Consider the following 9663-nt stretch of genomic DNA (forward strand, 5'->3'; position numbering starts at 1 on the left):
TTCTGGACCTAAATATTTTCTCGCCAAAGCCTGAGTTACTGTACAGTGAACTGTCTGCATATATATTAATCCTGTATTTTGGGGTTCAGTGTAAACTGAGGAGATGTGACTTTCTTGCAGAAGGAGTCCTCAAAGTAGGGCTCCAATTCTGTTTTAAACCAGGAGGCTTACTAACCTCAAGTAGCCTGATGCTGTATAGTCAAAAACTAAAACTAAACTGAGATTCAGTGGAAGCTAAGAAACAAGGGAGCAGTGTGCTATATTGTGTCTGAAGGGTGAGATGGGCCACCAGATGGAAGGAGGAACCACAAATGGATCGGCCATAAGAGGGCTAAAGGGAAGGAGAGCAAGAGGAATGTGGCTCAGAGTTCAGACCACGATCAGTGAGAGGACCTGTGCTTGGGTAGCAGTGAGGAACAAAATTTACAGGAATCATGTGGAAATAGAATGGTCTTTGGGAAGCAAAAGGAACATCAGGAAAGACTATGGATTTGAAATCTAACAAACTTAGTTTCAGATCCCAGCTCCATCACTGCTTGACCTTGGATGTGTTATTTAACTCAGATCTTCATCAGTTAATTAGGGATTATTATATCTACTCAATGGATTGTTGTGAGGATTAAAAGAAGAAAGATGTATAATGCACTCAGCTTAATGTTTCACATATAGTGAATAATCAATAAATATAAGTTCTCTCCCTTATTTTGCTTTCTACTCCTCTACCCTTCACCCACGCCTATCCTAATCTTGATTTATCTTTACAAACTGGTTTTGCTGCCCTTGTTCCAAATAGATGTGATTTTAGGAAGTTCTAATAATGATTTCAAATTCTAATCATTTAAAACTGTGGAATGTCACCTTTGTGCTTGAAATAGGACATATCTCTCTGAGAAGTATGTGTTCGTGTTCCTGTTCCTGACAGACTGATAAAATCGAAAGAAGTATTTGAATTTTCCCTGACTGAAATGAAATGTTCATTATCTGAAAGATCATGAAGAGTAAAGCAACAAATAAACTATCTTGACTTTTAAAGAATAAAATGGATTCACTTATCAGAAACAAAAACAGTGACCCTCCAAAATTAAGCATTGAATTCTAAGCAAAAGTGTTAAAAACCATGTAAATTATCTAACCAAATTAACACAAGCCCATAATATATTTCTCAAAATAGTGATGTCAGATTTAGATGATGTAAGGGAAGTTATATTATAAGAAAATCCTAAGGACACAGACAAATACTTTAGTTTTTCTGCAACTTTGTTCCTACAGTATTGCTTAAAATAAACAGTACAAAATATGAGAAATCTTTTATTTTACATAGTGATTTCAGAAGTGATGATTTTTGTCATAACATAATTTGACCTATAGGTAAGACTATTATGATGTACAGAGATAACTGTCAAACTTTTTAAAACCAATAATAGGTTTCTTTAAATGAAATTTTATGTGGAAGATCTGTATACACAATCAAAAATAGCAAAAGCGGAATCGAGAACTGGAATATATCTGCTCCAGGAACATACATTCTCTCTACCACCCCAACCCCTTCGCAAAGCTCCTAGGGTTCCATGATCCACAGAAAAACCTTTTCTAAAAATCTGTTCAAAAGCATCATTGATCTACTTGTTTGGTTATTTTTGTTTTTGTTTTTCTTAAATTGCACTCTGTTACCAATTAGTGTGTCATTAAATAAATTTTAATCAATCTCAGCTATTATTTTATTTTTCATATAAAATAAAATAGATTACAGTGCATCTCAACAAGATAAAGTATTGCTTTTGAAACATTTATTTCATATATATATATATATATATATATATATATATATATATGTATATGTATATATGCTTGGGTACGCTGCATCACAATGTAAATTGACTTTAAGTCTCAGTCAAGAAAAATCTGAAAGACCCTCGCACTAATTCATGAGGTTGAGAAAACCTCATGAATGTTGTAACATTTTAGTAAAATAATTTGAAATGACAGACTTCCAATTCTAATAAAATAAAATGGAATTTTACTCAGAAGAAAAGTTATAATTAAAAGCCAATCAATGAAGAATTTGAAAGCAAGAATTTTGTTAGCAATAAAAAAGTAGTTGGGTCATTTTTAGCAGTTTATTTTTATTTATTTATTTATTTATTTAGAATTTATTAATATATTAATTGTGAGTGCCATGTTATTTTTCCCTATCTGTCAAAAAACAGTGTTTTAGTTTCAAACTTAAGATTATTGACTCACTTGGACTGCCTTATGCTTTCTATCACAGTCACTGAGTCTTTCATAAATAGAGGATGCACATATAAAAATATTTTAAATGCTCAACCGTAAAAAGCAATAACTTAGTTAATCCATTGAATTAGATGATGTGGTTTCTCTTAATAACACTGTAGATGTGTTTATCTTTCAGGTCTTTGTATTATTCTTGTGTTAACTTTCAAAGTAATGATCATTCAAATATGATCAAGTGGTTCTCATGTGGGGCACAGGGGCTTGTGTTGGTTGAGCTCGTAATTACTAGCTTGCCCATGGAAGAAGTCCCTTGGCTCCTTAAGTTGCACAGTTTTCTCAAAATGATTAATCTCATCACTAACTGGTTCTCAGCATGATTCAAAATATTATAGAGTCTTCAAGAAGCAGCGTATTCTAAAGATTGCTTAAAGTATTTCTTCTGCTCAACATACTTTTGGCTGTCCACATCAAACTCATCATATGACACTGTGACTTGCAAATGGTACTGATCAATGCAGAGAAGTATCGTTAGGTAGCCTGCTTAATGGGCAAGTCTTCCTTACCACTGGCTTTAAGTTTTATTAGGTGTCTAACAAAACTGGTCAAGGAGCTGAGATAATACGTACATCATTAATGTAATAGGAATTAAAGTTGCAATAATTATTAATATTATAATATCCGATCACTACCAGATATGTGACTACTCAGTCCCAATGTAATTTCCTTCTCTTTCTATAATTTATAATATGGAATTCACGTTTAGTAATCAAGGAATTCATTCAACTATGTATTTAATGCCTACTATATATAAGACACTAGACTAGAGACAGCATGATATCCAAATACAAGTAAGGCATCACTTTGGCTTTAAGAATATTGAATCTGGTATTGAGAATACAAATTTTAAATTACCACTAACAACAGTCTACTCTTAATTGCATAACTTATTATGTGCTAGGCAAAGTTTGTTAAATTTTTAACTTCGTTTTAAAATGTTTCCTAGCACATAAGTTACTCAATAAACATAGTTCTTGATCCCTTCCTCCTAGAGCTTATCTTACAGTGAGAGTAGCCAAGAAGCAAATGTATGAAAAACCGATAAGTTTCATGATAAGGAAAGTCCAGGATGTAATAATGCAAGGACATCACTCAGCAGAGTGCCTAACATGGTCTAGGAAAATCAAGGAAGGCTTCCAGAGGAAAGAATATTAAACTTGAGACTCATTTGAGTGTTAGAACAAAAAAAAAAAGCAAGACATATATATAGTAACTGTTATATATATCTCGCATCCCCTTCCCCCCAATACATATACACAAATAGTGGAATAGGGACAGGTGAAAAGGGAACAAGAGAAAAGGCTTATACATTAAATAAAGAGTGAGTGAGATAGCGAGTATGGAATCTCTGTATCAGAATATCATTTTGTCATTAATCCCTCTATTATAATGTAGAAGGATACCTTCTTGGAGCTATGTAGTATTGAAGGAAATTATTTTTGATATACCTTTCCAAATTAAATAAGAAAAAAGTAAGAAATGCACGGAATAATAAAACCCATTACAAGCAGCCTCTCCATCTTATTCATTTGAATATAGTAATGGTTAAACAAAGGCACGTATGGAAGAATGACTCATCTCTATTACCTAAGTCTTACATTTAGTTCTGACAATTTATTAGAGGCCTATACTGTAAATATTCCCTTGCTGAGGTTCAAAGATGACTCGTCTTCTCTGATCATAATATTTGGTATTAAAAGAAATATAGACTATTATATATCTGAAATTTGACTTCCATCCTCTCCATTCTATGGAACTTTCTCTTGGAAGGTTACAAGTGACCTCATTATTGCCAAATCTCTTCCTCCATTCCTATTGTCTTAACCTCATTGTTCCACCTGCTGTTGGTGCCTATGCCTCTTCTTTGGAATACCCACCTTCTTTTGCTTTAGAAATCCAGCTCTATCATGGTTGTCTTTCTAACATTTTGTCTTTTATATATATCTTAGTATTAAATGCATATCTGCTATTCATTAATATCAACAGTTATATATTATGATTCTATTTTATTAAATATTATTCTATTTAAATTCCATGAAAATACTGAGATGAATGAAAGACAGGAAGAATTACTATCTCCAAATTTTACAGAAGAGGCTATTATATTTTAAATAAGGTCATAAAGTCAAAAGACTCAACAAATAATGGGAGCTAGGACTTAAATCTATGGTTCTAACTACTGATTTAATATCATTTTTTGTTTAAATGATTGCTTTCTTTTTTAGCTTTTAATATATTTAATGTCTACTTTTTTTTTTTCCCATCAGGAAAAATGAAACTCTTCAAAATGTCAAACAACAATGCAGTCCTCTTTATCTGGATCTAGATTTTCTAGTTTCTAAAGCTCCACTTTTTTTTTTTTTTGGTGGAGTTCATGATTCATAAGTTGTAAGCAAAGGAAGAAAATTTTTAAAAAGGAGAAAAAGGCCTAAGCAAAGATCCTAGGAGAGATGAGGCAAGATTTTACAACACTGGAGAAGTCTACTTATAAGATAAACTTTTCATATCCTGAGGGCATTATCTGTGCTGTCCCTCCAAGGTATTTTAGCTAATGCTTTTACACACTTTCCTAAAATAGCTCAGTGCTAAAAGACACACACCGTCAAGAGCTAATAAAGCTGTGGTTCTGTCTTAGCATCATTTTCAGAGGTCATAGAAAGCTATTCCATTAGCGATCTCGTAGTTCATTTTAAGGATGGGAAGAGTCTGTCCCAGAGCTGTTAAATAACCTTCACAAGATCAAGCAACATTTTCAGTCAGAACTCAAACTTGGATCTAAAGGGTGTGATTTAGTATGCTTTCCCTCTTTCCTTGTTTTAGTTAAAACATCAACCTGTCTGTTTGTAAAAATACATTCATTTGAGGCCCTTCTTAAACCAAGTGAATCAGAATCTCTGGGAAGGTAAGGCCTAGTTATCAGTATTTTTTCTGAGGCTGACCAAGTGATTTTGAAGAGCAGCCATGGGTGAGAACTAATGACTAGACCACTAAACAGCAAAATATTAACAATTTACACAAATAATTCCTTTTTAGAGTAATTCTGTAGAGAACAAGATGATATCTTATTTATGTGTAATTTTATTAAGCGATTTTTTTTTGGTCAAATATTACCAATAATATACAATACAACAAGAGCCCCCAACCCCTAGGCTGCAGACAGGTATCAGTCTGTGACCTGTTAGGAACTGGGTCACACAGCAAGAGGTGAGTGGCAGGCAAGCAAGTAAAGCTTCATCTGTATTTGCAGCCGCTCCCCAGCGCTCCCCAGCATCACTGCTTCAGCTCAGATCATCAAGCATTAGATTCTCATAGGAGTAGTGGTCCCTGGTGCCAAAAAGGTTGGGTACTGCTGTGAATACAATACAAATACTTTAGTAGCTTTCTGTTTTATGGTCTTCACTAGTAATTTTTGACTTGTCTTTTAGTGGTAGTGATAAACAGAGAAAAAAATCAATCATAGAACATATCTAGGATTTTTGTGGCATTCTGACTTCTAGATATTTTTACCCCCAGGGTCTAGATTTAGAAAGTACTTTAGGTAACTTTGAAGAGATCTAAAAACTGGAAAATTTCAAGCTTAAACATCTATCCTGTATGTTTTGTCCTTTTTCAACACCTGAGAAGAATATTAACATTAAATGCTTGTAAAACTACATAAATCCCTATGTAATCACACAATAATCGTGTAAATGACTTAGTAATAAAATGTAAAGTTCTTCTGATTTATGGTTATAGGAGACATAAAATGTTTATTGAATGACCAAACATAAAATGATTTTGAATCAATAACTTTAGGAAGGCTAACTTTTAACCATAAAATATTGCTTAAGGAGTAGTAGCATGGATGTAGGTAACGTGCAATTACATACAATTAGGTATTAGCTGAACATGAAATAGCAGTGCTTTAAATAGAGATAGCTGCATTCCTAATTCATCATCACTACGTATGCAATTGATGCTCTGTCAGTATGCTTAAGTGATGGAAGGGGAGGCTCTTCTAGGGCACAACTCATGATGATTTTTCACAGAATTCTGTTGATGAAATTCATGGGTGGCCTCTTTGATGTAACATTTTTAGAATGAAACATTTTTCATAAGCAACCGAACAATAAAAAAGCAAGACTAACAAATATTCTGGCAATGGAAACTGGAAAAGTGGTACGCATAATTTTCTCCTCAATAAGAAAACAATAACAGAAACTTCTTAAAGAAAAAGTATAATAACTATCTGCTTTTTGCATATAATCTGAGACTAAAGAACTCCAGAAACATGTATTTTAATGAAAATCTATGTGAGCACTGCGCATATAACAAATGTTCAGTATACTGGATGCTTTTGTAGGTAAAAGTAAAATAGTGTATAGTGAAGAGTGTAGTGTTGGCTAGAGTCAGGATGCCTAGTTCTAATCCTGTCTCTGTCATTTAAAAGCTGAAGAGCATTAGACAAGTTTCTTAATATTTTTTGCCTTAGTCTTATTTGTAAAAAAGGAAATAAAAAGATACTTATTTCATAGAGTTATTTTGAGGAATAAGTAAGCAAATATATTTTAAACTTCTTAGTAAGTTAAAAATGTTAGATATGACTATTAGTTACTATTATTATTAGGCACATCTCATTTAGATTTAAGAATAAATATCAACTACTTTCATGTTCCTTTTAACCTATAGTTCTGAATCTAGAAAAAAATCACAAACATAAGATATTGCTTTTTACTGAGTCCATTCATCCAGTCAGTTAATCAGCCATCCACACCATTCACTCAACATTCAAATAGTATGTGAATTTTCAAACGTATTGAAGTCATTTTTAATTTAAGAAAATCCCTCAAATTATCAGGTCAATCAATGAGAAAATATAATTAACTATTTAGTAGGCTTTAAAATATTCTCAATTTTTATTTTCTTCTGTATCTTTAAATATATACTGAAAGAAAAACAAGGACATTTCCTTTTAGAATTCTTAAACCAATTCTCAATTAAGAATGGATTACTCCAGAGAAAAAGACTCTTTTAAAAAGTCTATGATAGAGGCTATTTAAATAAAAGAGAGTACCATACATTCAATACATGTTCCTCTTTTTCTCTATTCTGTCTCTAACTGAGTTAAAAGTTCTTTGGGTTTAGGGATGCACCTGTATACCTCTATCTATCTGTATCTATATATCAATGCCATTACAGAAACATTCAATAAATGTTTGCTGAGCAAATAAGTAAATAAGAGATGTGCATAATTAGCATTGTAGTCTTGATTTTTGGTCAAAGAAAAAAGCAAAGCAGTCATTGTCTTATGAATGTTATGGGTAAACATGGAGCCTAGAAATTTTCTTGGAAATATGTGCTTTAGTTGTATTTTATAAGATATTATTTAATTTAAACATATTTTTTAAAAATTAACATGAAAGACATAAATTCTTCATTCAAGTGAAACTTGTTTAAAAGGCCCCATATGGTTAACATCTAACTAAATTTAGAATAAAATCAATTTTGTTAAAAAGTTAGCATCTGATAGAACAATTATTTTCGAGTTTCATATTTTGAATACTAAATTTAACAATCTGACCTTGGATTTTCCTTATTTTTCAATGTCTTCATTGTCAAAAAGCAACCAATACCATTCCATCTCAGTGTTTCTTGCTAAGGACTAGCTAATAAAAGACTTTAAACATTTCGTTATAAAAAAGTGAATTCACCAAAGTAGATATGCTCCTTTGTCTTTTGAAAAGTAGTGATTTCAAAATAAACAAGTGCCTTTTGCAGTTCCAAAGAGCATTAACTTGAGGGGAAAAAACAAGAGATGAAAGAATTGTAAAGAGTTATAAGTTCTTATCTGAGGCTGAATACTGGCTCTTTGGGTCTGGCCCAGGACTTGATCTGGCTGCAGTTTGTAGCACTGATACTGGTTTAGGGCCTATATGTGAATGCTGCCAGTCCAGGATTTCCCCCACTTCTTCTCAGATGACCCCCTTTTAATATAAAAAGATTATTTTTGCAGCATTTCTCCACCTGATAGTGGTGACATATTTGTTATGATTCAATTAAAAAACATGCCACCAAGCGACATTGAATTCAGTATCAATTTAAAATGAGTACATTTTAATAATCATAATAGACTCAATACATTTTTAAGAATAGCATCATATATTACATTTGGTCAATAGATATTATTTAGATTTATTAACCTCTTGAAAAAAATCCCAGTACCTCTCAGACTGGGAATTGCTGACCTGGCTGATGTGTTTAAATCACTTCCTAGTAGTAAAATTCTATATGACTTGAGAATTTTCTTCCCAGACTGTTCTATCATCAAATATGTTTGTGCCTTTAAGAGGAATGATGATTGTACTTCATACTATGTGTGTATATATGTATGTTTAAATGAACGATTAATGAAAATTGTCCCCAATTATTAAAAAAAGACTTGTGCGGAGGCAGTGGCAAATCTTCCCTGATGCGTCATGATAGAGTCATTCTCGAAAACTAATGGCTAGAAAATTGAGTAAACATAGAACCAATAAAGAAAAGATTTCTTCACACCATCTAAAGGGCACACTGCTGTGGAAATTTTCAGGATAAGCACAGCACTTTTTTCAAGGTAATGATATCTCATGTTTGCAGGCGTCAGTTACAAAGTAAAACTATTCCTCCCCACATATCAATACCATAGAGTTGACTGTTGCAGAGTGACCCCATTCTCCCCAGTGCATTCTCACACATCTTTCTTTTGAGCACAAAGCACAACACTATTTTTGATGAAACGAGACACTAATTAAAACTAATAAGTTCTCTTCCTGTCACTCCTTGCAAGTTCCTGAACCCCTCACCACGCAAAATGAGGAAATGCTCCCAGTTGACACCCTATTCTTTCAAGTTCTGCCTTAATTTTTCAAACACTATTGAAAAGCTATTTCTTTTCCAAATCAATTTTGATCCCTATTGATGCTCTGTAAAACTGTAACCCATTCCTAGAATAATCTTTCTTGATTTTTTTTTTTTTTTTAACAATAGGGCAGTAACATGAGAAGACACTTTCTGCCTGATTTCTTGATAGATTCAGAAGATAGATTTAGGAGCCCATAATCCTACCTTTCTCTCACTATGCATTGATTCATTTAACTCATGACTATTGACCACCTACCAAGGATCGTCATCTTACTGAGTACCAGCATCAATGTTTTCTTATAATAATAGGTATTTTTAATGAGCACTAACTCTGTGCTAGGCACTTTCATTATCTTCCTATAAGTTAGATACTATTATCATCCCTATTTTACATATGAGGAAACTGAGGGAGATTAAATTACTTGCCCAAGAGTTCACAAGCAGACAATCTAAATCCAGAACCCATGATCTTAACCACTGAGGGAAGAATGAAGT

The sequence above is a fragment of the Pteropus medius genome, unplaced genomic scaffold (genome assembly GCF_902729225.1).
Source record: "Pteropus medius unplaced genomic scaffold, Ma_sr-lr_union100, whole genome shotgun sequence".
NCBI lineage: Eukaryota > Metazoa > Chordata > Mammalia > Chiroptera > Pteropodidae > Pteropus > Pteropus medius.